The sequence below is a fragment of the Bombus flavifrons genome, chromosome 4 (genome assembly GCF_040668555.2).
Source record: "Bombus flavifrons isolate JBK064 chromosome 4, iyBomFlav1_principal, whole genome shotgun sequence".
Lineage (NCBI taxonomy): Eukaryota > Metazoa > Arthropoda > Insecta > Hymenoptera > Apidae > Bombus > Bombus flavifrons.
The window spans coordinates 13906643-13921011 of record NC_138445.1 but is presented as its reverse complement, the minus strand read 5'-3'; the positions used below and the strand labels follow the sequence as shown (position 1 = coordinate 13921011).

The following is a 14369-nucleotide window of genomic DNA, read 5'->3' as shown; positions in this document are numbered from 1 at the left end:
GATAGAAGTGGAAAACGACAGGGGAAGTTGGTGGTATCCTTCTGCTCGACAGATAGGGAAGAACGTTCCTCTTCTTTCCAACCGACGAGGTAAACCTTTCTCCCCTTTCTCTTAGTTTACGGACAACAATTACACTTAATATCCCTGGCGAATTATTATTTCACAGCTTTCCGATAGAGACACTGCAAGTTTCTCTCGTGTCGATGCTTTTACAGAGAGTGAGAGAACTGCGACAGCTCTCAATCAATAATCGTAATTGGTGGCGTCGTCGCTGGAAAATGCCAGTGAATATTCGTTAATTTTCCGCGTGCGCTCACCCACTCGATCGCCCGACAGTTTAATTGGAAGTATCGCGTCGGAACTATTACGAAACGGATCGAGTGTAAATGAAAGCTGTTTCCTTCGACCTTTCGGAGTAAGGGTGGTTATTTTATTCTCTAAAGACAGAGCTGTATCTCTTTGTTCTTAGGTCAGTTCCGCGCGAGATGCTTGTTTAGAAATAAAATACAAGAGAATACGTGGTACAGTATATCCATTTATAAAATAGGATAACTTCGTGTCGACTGTTCTTTCCTAATTGGAAAACAATTATAAATGGATAGCTATAAACAACTATAAATATCTATATTGTATTTCTTACACAAATAGAAGAATCGAAGGACTCGTATCAAAAATATTCCTTGCTAGTCTTTGCTTCAGTGGAATGAAGCGGAAGAAGACACTCTGTATAGCATTCTTAACTGTTATTCAATAAGTTGCAATATTATTAACAGGCTGCAGATATTTATGCATTTATGAAAAATTTTAATGTACAAAAACATACAGATTAGATAGAGATATGCGTACATCGTCATCGGTATAATAGTTACGAACATATCTTATATCTATATCTGTATACATACACAGTAGTGTTTGTATATTGAGTAAAACAAAGAGAAGCAAAATAAAACGGTCATCCAGAATCAGCTCGTAAGCTATGGAGTCGAAAAATCTAATTTTGAAAATGTTTGTCTGTTCGCATTGGTATCGCGTGAAAACTACCGAACGGATTTTGGTGAGGTTTTCTCTGTTCTATAGCTTAGTGTTCATGAAAGAAAATAGGATATGTTTCGTCTCGATCCATTTTGTAAAAGCTGAGAAATAGCCTGGCATCTGAGTTGTATACATTGCGAGATCGAACCTTCTTATAATTGAATATTCTTTACTCCGCAGAATAACCTAACTGTTAGTATAAAAAATATGTGGCTATTCCATTCATGAAAAATTCATCCGCTTAAATATTTTTTCTTACGTTAGTAGTCCACGTGAACGAAGTCACGCACAAAAACCAGTAGATACTTATAATGATAAAATATCCGTATAAAACCAGTCTTACGATTAAATTCTTATATATATACAGTAGGGATAAAAGGTAGAGACGCGAACGTGTTACCGGTACGCGGATGTTACCGTGGATCACACGATTCCTTTATCGCTTTCTCCTTTAACACGCGTACGATTTTCTGTATGATGGGTTCGTGTCGAGGACAGCACAATGTGCCAGCAGGATCGCCCACGAGAGAGAGCCTCTCGATAATTCAACGGGACAGGGCGAAAAAAATCAATAGTACAACTACCCCGATGGGGGAGGAGGTCCCCTAACTCTAACGTGCATATATAGACGCCACCGAGGCCAGGAACGCTTTTTCCACCTCGTATACTTAATGAGCACGGCAACCTATTTGCGCAACGCGCATGGTTTAACACTCGACGATACGACGAGCCGTAGGTCAAGCGATCTTGCATGGTTTTTCCTTCCTTTTCTTTTTTATTTTTTGCTCCATTTTTTGTTTCGTTCGTTGGTGTTTTTCTTCGAACGAAGACGAAGAAAAATAATAATTTTGGTGTGAGAATGACAAGGGAAAAAAGGGGGGATGAAAATAGGGGAAATTCTGATTGAAATTCAGATTTGTTAGAAATTGAATTTCTCGTGAGTAGGATCGTTTAAGAGCGAAGACGTATAACGTGCATTTTATAAACACGATAACGTTCTTTCCATCATTTTCCACGCAATTATATTTTTCTACGTTAAAGAATATCTTACAATTGATTTGAACAAAATATGAAAAAGATCGTGTCGGTATGTGTGATTTCTCGCTTTGATTTGATATCGAAGAATTCTATATTAAAATGATAAATTTCATTTTACATTAAGAGGCTTTTATTTAGTTGTGAAAAGGAGTGCTTTTGATCACATCGATACATTTGTATGCACGCGTGCATTCGATTGTCCTGGTATGCCCACCATAAACGTTCTTGGACCACATTAGCAAGCACGGTATCCATTAATGGTGGTTAATGTTATTCATACCGCGTAAGGTAACTGTAAATATTAGGCGAACGTAGAGTGTTTTCGCAAATGAATTGGTAATTGCGCGTGTAGTGAGGACGTAATTAGATCCGTGAAACGTAGACGTGTTGTAATGTTGATAGAGTGAAGTACGAGTCATACGAGTGGAAGAAATATGCAAAAATTATACATATTTCTAGGTAACACTGCAGAACAAAGATATCACAAATTTTACTACTATAAAAAAAAATCAAAACCAACATTTTAACTTAATTTTGATTTTTCTAATCAGAAACACAATACACCTACAAATTGAAATTGATTATTAAAAAGTGAAAACACAAATTTAAACAAAATGTACCTGCATTTTTAGATAAAAGAAATACGAACAGGAATATTACAAATTTTATCAATTAGCAGCAAGAAAATTCACGCCAATATTTCAATCTAACTTTGATATTCGCAAACTAAAATTGATTAAAAAGACGAAAAATACGCTTCATCTGTAGATCAATCTCATTAAAAGCTCTTGCCTTACTAATTATTACCAACTACTTGCTGAAAATATAACAATATCAGTCAATCATTTAAGTTGACACGCTGTAAACGTCGTCCTAGATTCGCAGAACTTTCGAATAGCTCCCGCGGAGCGTGAGAGGGCGTAAAGCATGGCGTCTAGCAAAGAAAACAATTACGTCCCTCGGAAAAGTTTCGAAAACGCGGCGGAACAGGCGGTGGAACGTTGGCCTGTCAAAGGGCTTTTCATCAAATTTCTGAGGTAAACAGTCCGGGCGCGGCATGGAAGCACCGGGATTCTTATACAGCGGAACACGGGAAACGAATATCGAGCAACGAGATCGACCGAGCCGTGAGAGAGACGCAAACCTGTCCCTTTTCCTTCGATAAAACGGCTCAAAGGAATTCCTGTGCACCTTGTTTCTCGTTAGGAAAGCGGAATCGCGAGGCGCTCGCGTCAAAGAACATTATTTCCCACCGTGAAGAGGAGAGAAGAGAGCAAGAAGAAAGGAAGAAAATGTGATAAGAGGCCTCGAAGCTTTTTGTGCCACCGCTTATACACAGGAAACGAGAGAGAAAGAGAGAAAGAAAATCAGGCAGACTTGCATGAGCTAGCAACAGCGGAACGAAACGGAACGGAAGCGTTTTCTCTGCGTGACGCGCGCGTAAAAGTGCGTATCGATTTGTGAAAGCAAGAGTGATACGAGTTTAGGGGCTATTGCAAGATGGGGTGGTTATTTCAGTCGCCTAAGCTTCGACATCTTAAAAGTCAATCTTCAACTTTACATAGAACAATGGTAAGAGCCAGCGTTCAGTAAGCTTAACGCATTCGCGTTTATCATTATTTATTCTATGAACACGGTAATAAATGATCAAAATTACTAAATATATAGCGAAAGACAAAAATATTCGTACAATCGATCCATTGTATAATATTACAAAAATGAAAGGAAATAACAATTATTGTATTTACTTAGGTAGACGAAGCGATTTGATCGGTTGCAAAAAGAACAGAAATTCTTGAGGGAATAAAAATTGTTCATAATCAAGTTTAACGAGTTACGAGGCAAATTCATTTTTAGATGTACCCTGAGGAATCTAAAAAGGCAAATTACTTCCTTTCACTCAAATAACTCAAATATTCTACACTTTATTCTATATTTTCTTTCTATTTTTCGTTTTGTTTCAGTTTTATCTTTCAGAAAGTTACCGTCAAGCTCGACGCGATGAATCTCGTTAACTATTTCGAGGGTGAGCGAACCTAAAATAAGGATGGTTTCGAAGGAAGCTTCACAGGGGACTCTGAACAACCCCTGGAGATTAGAGGCTAGGGAAAAAACACGGGGAACGGACCGACGATCGATTTTCCCGAAGGTTTTTCATCGGCAATCGTCCTAGACGCATTGTTCATTGCCCCGTTTCTCCTGTCTTTGACCGACGTTGCAGCCACCAAACGGTTTAATCCTCGAACAATCTATTATACATCTGTCGTGTTGTTAAACGAGTATTACATATACGTATTATAATTAGGATAAATGTCCTTCTAACTTACTAGCCAACTTAATTTTTGCGTGTACAGGACATATTGATGTTATGTGTCAAGTTATCATTGGAGTTGGGGGCGTATAGGGAATCTTCACGTGAATAGGCCATCATTGTTACGTACTATAGATGATATTTATTGATACAAATGTGATTATTACAGAGTTTAACAAGTAATAGCGGCCATTGGATAATCGAAATATCGATGACAATGAATTTAGGTTCGATAACAAATCCACGGTCAACGGGATGACGAATGCGATTTGATACACGACTCTAGTGTCACTCAACGTACTTGTCCACTGTACAAGTAGAACTTACCGGGCTGAATTTCAGTTCAAGTGGAACTGCCCTTATATACTCCTCTCCGCACCTCTCTGTAACCCTCGGGTCAATCTTTGTTTTTAAGGAGAGCTATATAATTACTCCATACCTCTGTTAGGTACACATCCCTCCCGTGACCGTGGCTACTTTCAACGACTCGTTATGTCACTTCGAGCCCAAGCCCACTGTCATAAATCTCGGATACCCATACTCGTATTAGATCATAAACAACTATTTCTCAGTTTTATTATTTAAGTGCAGCTATAATAAAAAGTCTGGACTAAAGTATTGGGGACCTTCCCAAACGTTCCAAAAGAAAGGCCCCGATGTCCTTTCATCTCCGACGTATATTTTCTAGTATGATAAACGTTTAATATTAAATGTATCGTATGTTGGAATAAATTTGACAAATTACCAGCAACACTAAATTCTCTTGCGTAGCATCGTCGATACAGCAAATACAGCGTCGCAAATATAGTTTGCGAATTACAAGTCTGTTATTTCTTTGCCTTTGTAGGAATCGAAATCCCGATTGAATAAAATGTTTCTATACGTGATTCTTTATTCTATACTCTTCTATTTAAGTAGAAGAACTAAAATGACAATTATAGAAACAGCTATTCTATTGATAACGTAGAATTAATCGAAACTGGCACAATTTAACGTGGAATTGCCAAGTCTAGATATTGTTTTATATCGAATGATTGGGCACTGGCCACGTTCGACGCTCGATAAATCGATTCTTCGCATTTCAGCATCTCCATTGGCCGAGCGAATAATTGAAAAGCTAGCCGCGTCAATAACGTGCGGAATGATATTCGGTGGTCCGTGGACCGTCTATCTACGAAATTGTTCGAGAATACATATTTTGCCCTGTACAAAAGAAATTGTCGCGTCTCGTAACTCGCGCTTTTGTACATGCTCGATGTTGCGTTCGACAAACACGCCATGCCGCGTGCTCGACGAACAAACGGAACAGGGCAAATATGGGGGTGCAAACGGGAAAACAGGGTGATTCGACGGGTAAAGAGGAAAATAAAAATTACGCGTGAAACACCTATCCATATATGTATCAGATATATTCTTTCACAAGGTCTTTTTTTCTCTGTAACGATGATTTATTTGTCATGGTGATAAACAGATTGCGAATATTTATGCAAATTCGTATCTTTGTCGTGGTAATTAAGGGAATAGAATTTAAATAGATATTTTTACGTTAGATGTTCTATTCTAATCTTGAGTTTCGTTTCTGACGTAGATAAACAGAAGTGGCAGACACAAGAAATACGTTTGTCATAAATATATAAGTCTAACTATCTGGCTACTTTATCATTTGCATGATAAAGTTCCTTGTAGAATATATAATTTTATGTTTAAAAATGTTACTCGCATCGTGAATAAGAATAAGTCACGCAACTGGAGCAACTACTAATTTCAACTTAACGTAGATAGATCAAAATGGCAGACAAAGATGACATAAAGATATGGCTCAAGCATGCAATACTTTTATTACTTTTACGAAACAAGTCCTTGTGGGATGTTCAGTCTGATTTTCGAAAATGTAAACTCGCATGTGTCAAGATCTTCGATCTTGTTATAAATACAATATTATATTGTAATTATCCAACTTTTTTTTTTATCAATTTTATAGCAGAATTTCTTGCAGAAATTTCCAATTTTATTTTCGAAAGTATTATTCGCATCTTGTGACACGAGTACGTATCTACGTAATAAACAGAATTGAATTGTATGAAAAAAAAACGTAGTAGACAGGCGTTTTCGAACCCAATTTCTATGAAATGTCGTGCTCGCACGAAAGAAGCTGTTTCACGTATACGGCATGTACAAAGTCTCGTCCTGTTCTCACTTAAATCGCAATTTTTTATATTCCATCGTACATTCCGCGCTTAATGAGAATGGAAATTAAATCTCATTTCAGAAATGGAAGGGAGCTACTACGTAAAGTGATATATTATACCAGCAACTAAAGTATGAAACCATTTGAATTTGTTGTTTGTCCCCTTTATGGCGGACTAGCGTACCTCATCTGATTAAACCGGCGACGATGTGCTATACTGATATGACTGCGTCCCTATTTTAATTCGTGAAAAGTAGATTTCAAAATGTTAAAATTATTCGTACTTTCATAAATATAAATACCTATTATTATTATTATTACCATTTAAAACGAATAAACAACATATTTTTACAACAAACGAAAACACAAGGATTACAGTTTTGAAGAGTTTTTTCGTTAGAAAAAAAAATACAAAAACAAACGTTGTACGTCCTTTTTAATGTTTTCAACGAAGATATTTGCATAAATATAAATATACATTTTTACTATTTTACATTTTGCACGTAAATACATTTATTCGTGTTTCAGTGACATTCGCAAATCTTTTCACAAAAATAATCAAACTCAAAATTCTCACATTGTATTTTTACCTATCATTATCTGGCCATAAAAAGAAAACAGAAAGAAAATTATAATATCATCTCTTCGACCATTTATCGTTTTTTTTTTTCTTTTGTATAGATGAAGAAATACTCGACAACAAGCATAGCGAAGGAATAAAAAGTGAGAAAGGAGGACAGATTTAAATCAAAATTCCGTATCCTTATCTGAGAACGCGACTACAAGCAGCTCGACCAGGGAAACACGTGGAATTGCCTACTTCCGTGATACGAATGCCACTGTAACCGAGTCGATGAGGCCTCCAAGGGCACAAAGGACCGTTTCCAAGGAAGGAAAACTCGAGGCCATGTGTCCCCATCCTCTAAATCGCGACTTTCGACGGATAACTGGCACGAATCCAGTGGAAGCGTTTGCACGACCCGCGTCGACCGGAGGTGCTACGTGGATTAGATTTACACGCAGTTCCGTCTAGCGGCGCAACAACCATGAATAAACCAACGAGCAACGAAACTTATATTTATAACGAGCCACGTTGAAACACTATACAATGGTTAAGTTAATATAAAAGATTACGCATGCAAATAAGCTTTCCAACTTTTCGGACGTATCAAGTAAATCGATGTGATTATATTAGATATAGATTGGCTTATATTATACCCGAGAAAGGAGGAATCGCGATTTTATTAGACGTTTTTATCGACAATTTTATCAGAGTTTTGTACTATTTGTTATCAGTGTAAAACCGTGTTCCGTATATAAATGGAAAGGTTATGTGTAAGATATAAAAATAATAAATCATGCTATTTTTATGTACTCTACGATGAATTTATCACAGCTTTCGCGTAATGGTGTAACAATGATTATCTTTTTACTAGAATGATGAATTGAATGATCGCGATAAGTTAAGCTAATGTTTGATTAAGTTATTTCATTTCTAAATACTCCGTTTCTTTGTGTATACATATATATTCTACGTTTTATACTATCGTAATATGTTAATAGTATGTTAATAGTATAATACTAACTACATATATTGGTCGTATCAATAGTATTTTACTATAGCTAATGCAATATTAAAAAGCTGAGTTCAAAGCAATCTTCTTATATGGACAAAAGCTAAAGCCAAGGATATTATGGTCTTTTATAATTTCATTAACAAATAACTTTATAAGTAACGAAAGATTTTTCGTACAAGAAAGCTGACTCCAGATACGGATTTCTAAAGGAAGACTAAAGTACGTACTTTCCTGATTTTCGAAAGTTAGTGTAATCGTTCATTCGCGACAATGAAAGGCACGAAAAGATCTCCCCTTAATGGGCGCGTTTCAGTGCTAAATGGCGTTGCTCGTGAAAAGTGGTGTTTTGCATTTGAAACACGCTCGAATAGGACGAAACGCAAAGAGAATATTTCGAGAAATCGTAATAAAGAAATTCTTCCTGGCTATACCGGTTCTTCTTTTTATCCGACAACTTCTAGGGAGACCGTCTTAGGGCAATGGGGAACATAGTCATTAGCGAATGGAAGACTTAAGTGACTCGACACGATCTCTACGAGATCACCATCATAATTTGATCATGAAATATCTAATGTGTTAAATCGTTGCACCTAATTAATATGACTATTGATTTTGTAAAAACATGCAGTAAGAAAATTTTACGATACATCATCCTTCGACCATATAGAAATTTTTCAATTTGATCAAGTTGAGATAGAAATTTTCATATTCGTACGATCGAATTTCTCAAAAATTTCATTTTCTTCGATAATTTCTGAAAAGAAAAAATGACTTAACTCATCAAGAATCAATAATGTATTTAATCAGATTTAAGAAGATTTCAAACGCAATCCCACGCATCTTCCAGATATGTACTGATTTCGTTACAGTGATATTTTAGTTCCAAGCTTCTAACGCTGTTTTTGACGTAAGCCTATTCAGAACACCGACACAAATTCATCTTGTCGTATTTAAAGATACTTTGACGCAAGTATCGTTCTTTTAAATGTCGCTGGTGGGCGGAGAACGCTAAGTGTCTGTAGCAAGACTAAAATGGTTTTGAGTTAGCCATGCCTGATACATTAACATCTTTACTTTTTTCTTTACTTCGTTCACGTGAAATCATACGCTTTCGTCTTTTCCCCGAACATTTTCTAAAGTATGTCATTGCTTATTTCTTGCAACGTAATGCACAGACCGTACGATGAATACAGAAAAGATAAAGCAACCTCTTCGACGAATCTTTCATTCCGTTTCCAAGATGTTGCTTTAAAACGCATGATTGTATTATACGTGTGCTTGTTACCTCGTTGGTTTGGTAAAATAAAAAAGAAAGATTAAAAAAAGGTAACAGTAATAGGTTACAATGTTCCTTGCTATAAAACGCGTTTTCTAAGGCTTTCATTTACGATCTTTTTACTACGAATCTATAAAATTTGTTCCATCAACGTTTTATACAAATATTTATCCATATTTCAGTAACATACACACATTTTTTTAAAGAGAAATAATTAGAATTGAGGGTAGTGTAACCCTTCGAATTCACACATTTTTCATGAGAATCAATGATTAAAGAAATGGATGACATTTTGAAGTTTGACTATGACAAAGTAAAAAAGGAAAGAAAATATGCAAAAAGGCTAAAAGATTTAAAATCAATTTTATTACTTAGTATAATGATACGTGTACATATTTGGAGCCACCATCGATTAATTGTATTTCAACCATTTTAAAACCCATGATAAAGTTAGTGATAATAATTAGACCGCAAATTTCTATGCAAATATCCAAATTACAGTACACATTTTAATATTTAGATAGTAAAACAAATTTCTGCTTAAATTCCATTTCTTCAATCGTACTCATAAAAATATGAATTTACGTGAATATTCACAATCTAACGATCGTAATAATAATAAATAAATAAATAAAGAGGAGATTTCTTCGCAAATTTCTAGCAATGGCAAAGCAACGTAAAATCGCCTATTGTCAGAAATGTACTATAGCTTCGATGACCTTAATCGCGAACAGTGGCAAAACAGTGATTATTCCGAGATAGAAAATGCTGCTTGCATCGTCATACTCGCTCTCCCGTATTTTTATTAACGATCGCGATGCTTTCGCGTCGCTTTGTTCAACTAGATATTTTAATGTTCGCATAAATTTTGTTTCAGCTTATTTCTTTTTATTACTTTCCATAAACAGAAAAGCCTCTTACGCATTCGATATTATTATTACAAATTGGAGGCATTAACAAAATGTCAGAATTTCTCATTTCGTTAATTTCAATCTTTCATTTACATATTTATCGAGCAACGTTGTCATTCGAGTTCGAATGAAAAACTCTACCATTCGACGAGTTTATAACGTGAAATATGTGCTCTGATACGATATGAAACAAATCTGCATACCGTTCTGTGTAAACAATCATCTGTTCAGAAAGAGGAACCTAAAGCACATTATTCGTCGATGCTTTCAAACTCGAAATACATTTTATGCAACGCTATGGCTCGACGGACTCATGGCAGAGAATACGATTTTCATAAAACAGTCAAATGATCAATTTACATTCCACTATTAATAGTATTATTGGTATCTCCACTATGACTTTTGAATTTTTATACTCTTGTTTTGATAAACAAAAGATTTTTTACAGTTTTTAGAAAAAGTTTAATTGTAGCGTGAAATTTATTAAATGTATCAAACTTTTTAATGATAAAACAATATAGTTGAGTGAAAAATTCCCTAAATAAAAATAGATAAACTACGACAAATAATGTATGATTTAAATTGTTAATGTTAAAAAGGTGAATCGAAGATAAGGAAGCAAATTTGTTGAAATGAGGCTTCTCTTTCGATAAAATCAATTTTGAAATTGTATCAAATATGCACGCGGTTATAATTCCGATAATGTTAAACCAATAGATACTGATAACTCATATCGATAACGAATTACTAGACTTATACTAAACTATCATCGACAACGTTAACGTAATGTTTAGAAATATAAGCACGAACCGAAAGGAAGATGTGACACTTAAATCAGTCTTCCATACGAAAAATTTTCATCCTGATACGGCACTTTGTAACCTTTTCTTTATACAAATATCTAAATCTTTCACACAAACGTACGAAAAATTCCAAACTAAAATTATATCGTCAACTTGATATATCATATTTACCAATATAAGAAATAAATTACCATTTATATAGCTATTATTATTCAAACAGCGCTAACTGATAACGACGATAAAACGTTTTATAGATATCTATGAATCGTGTTTCGGAATACGATCAGTAGTTTGTAGTATCAGCGTTTCGTACCACAATGTTATCGAACGTGAACGATAACGGTCAATCCACGTTGCAAAGTAGGCGCGTGCGGTTCTCCGGTGAAAGCTCGCGAGCGCAATGTCGCACGCGCGTGCCGGCGACGCCACGCAACGACAGATTTACAATTAAAGAAAGTTTACGGCATGCGCTATGACTATATACCTCGCTACGATTCCCTTGTGCGTGATTTCTGGGCAGACCCTATCGAATCGAATATCCTCAAACTAGATAGCCACTAAATTACAAAATTTATATCAAAGAAATTAAGATAAATGATATTTAAAAAAATATATAACGCAAATATTGGTCATAAATGTACCTTAATAAATATCATAAAAATCCTCCAAATATTCGCTCTTGTAAATCTACATGTAAATTTCTTAATGGAAAACTATGATTTTATAATTTCAATTGTCTCTGTATTTTTAATGATAATCTAAAAAATCTCTAAATTATTCAAAGTATTCAAATTTAAATTGTAAATCTATAAAATCTCTATTTCGACTATTCTGATTATTTCCATAGTTCTAGCGTTGAATATCACATTTCTGAATTGAAATACATACAAGGTTGGGTTGAAAACCTTGAATATATACACCATTGTAAATCTATGAAATTTCTAGGGAAAATTACGAATCGATTACTTCGACTATTTCAATATTTCTAGTGTTAATCATCCTAATCTCATACACGCCTTGCAAACTTTTAAAATGCCAATGAAAAGTTATGAATTAATCATTTTGATTATTCAAGTGATTCTAAGTGCTAATCGCGCTTATAACGGTATACATATGAACCGAACAAACGGCCGTTCCTCGTAACAAACCGAGAAGGATACGCATTATTGGCTCTCTTACTTTCGTCCTCGTCATTGCCTCTGTTCTGTTTTTCACGGTTCACTACCGAGATCATTCATTGACAACAATGTTGAACGATCACGGATGGAAAGTAGACAGGATTCGATTGGTGAAAACTAACCGAGTTTATAATAGGTTCGTGGGACGCGAAACTATCGAAACTCCACTGTAGCTGCGACGATAGCGATTATCGTTTTGTTCGATTCCCCGTGAACATTTACGGCAGCCACCGTAAACCGACCGAGCGCGTTGTAACGCGATAGTACCACCCGTTTACGAGATGTTAGAAACCCATTGGCAACTAATAAATGAGATTTAAATATGCATGTATTTTGAGTAAACGCTATCAAAGATGTTCTACATTCTTTCGATTTCTTACATTAAAATGGATGACGAATGCACTATTTGTTTTACGCACAGTTAGATTAAAATTTGGTCACCGTTCTGGATATATTTTGTCATCTTCAAAGGTGCTTTGTATCTATATAATTAATAGATACAATAACAATATTTTTCGTATGAAAATAAAATGTATAAAGATGATTTTATACATTTCAATTAAAATAAGTTGCAATATAATTTATCAAACGTTGAATTTTAGTCAATTGCGAAAGAATACTACTTAATTACTACAAATTTTCGATACAATATTTTTTATCGTGCCATTTACTATTTATCTCTCTACGTGAAAAGCACTTGTTTTGATTCGATACCTTCTGTTTACAGTTCTTGCAATGATATCTTCCAACACTGACACAAATATTATTTGGACTAAAGACTCGTGTAAATGAACTGTTATAGAAGATGAACAAAATATAGTTTCTTAAGAAAAGAATGCTTTCGAATATAATATTCAGAAATTACCACCAATGTGCGAAACTAAAGGTCAATGGCGTTCGTTTGTTTATTATGGTGAGCACTCCAATAGGTATACATATCTGTACGTATGTCAAACAGCACACACGGCTATCAAGGGAAACTTTTAATGCGAAAAATTCAAATTCTTTTTACCTGTGTTACAGCAGAAGTTTCGGCGTTCTTCGAGTAATCCGCGTTCAATGGAATATTCAATGAAACATACAGCACATTTTAACACACGTCGGAACACACTGTGCGCAGCCAAGAGTCAACGAATGCACCACGAGCAGACTGACAGTTACCACGGGTTGTTCATTATTAGAAAATCTGTCTTGCAGGCTGCTCTTGCGCAGCCGGCGCGATACTACCGACTTCCTCCCCTCTACGAGCTGACGCCATTTGTACCAACCAACCTTCCTTCCCTATAGTATTCGTATCGTTCATAATCGTATCGACGAAATACGGAGCCCCGACTCTACACACGAAATCCAATATTTACAATAATATGAAATATTTACAACTACAGGATATCCCAAAATTGATGGCATAAATGAAGTTGGCTAATTATATACGAAAAAGCAAGTGGAAAATATAGAATAAACTTTTGTCATTTGAGATTTCGTTTTCAAAAAAGTTGAATTTTAATATTTGTTTAGCATATGTGAATTTAGCTAATTACCATCTGGATACAAGTAAACAATCAGCAGGAGATTATTCCACATGCAAAAATAAATGAAAAAAGTAAAATAACACTTTTCTGTTTAAGGCCTTGTTTCCAAAAAATTAAAATTTGAATGTGTTTAGTTAAGAATAGACCTGGTATACGTGTACTTCATCGATTTTCAAATTTTGTTTTCACAAGAACGAAACGACCTACGAAGAAATTTTGTTCTATATTTTCGACTTACCACTTATATATTTTCATACGTAGACTAACCTCCTCTCCAGCACGGAATTAACCAAGTTCAAGTATATGTATATACTCGATAAATTTTCAAACTCGATTTTCTCGAAAACGAAATATAAATAAAAAACAAACCTCAAATAATAAAATTTACTCCGTATTTCCGACTTACTTTTTCGTGTAGAATCATTCTTACCTATCTTATTTATACCATTAATACTGAAACATCTTGTATAAATTGTAATTTGAATATAAACATCGACCTATGAAATTTTATAATAAATTTCAATTA

General features: G+C 35.0%; 1 protein-coding gene across 3 annotated transcripts in view; it reads right to left on the bottom strand.

Moving 5' to 3' along the window:
* Positions 1-13731, bottom strand: part of Src64B (Tyrosine-protein kinase Src64B) — an 87637-nt gene extending 73906 nt beyond the window's left edge. For 2 of the 3 annotated variants that reach the window (XM_069111346.1, XM_069111348.1), the window contains exon 1: positions 13327-13730. The gene's annotated coding sequence lies outside the window, so the exon portion shown is untranslated. Of the gene's footprint in view, positions 1-13326 lie in introns of all 3 variants that reach the window. The other variant, XM_069111350.1, reaches the window with a different exon arrangement.
* Between the last annotated feature and the right edge of the window lie 638 nt (positions 13732-14369).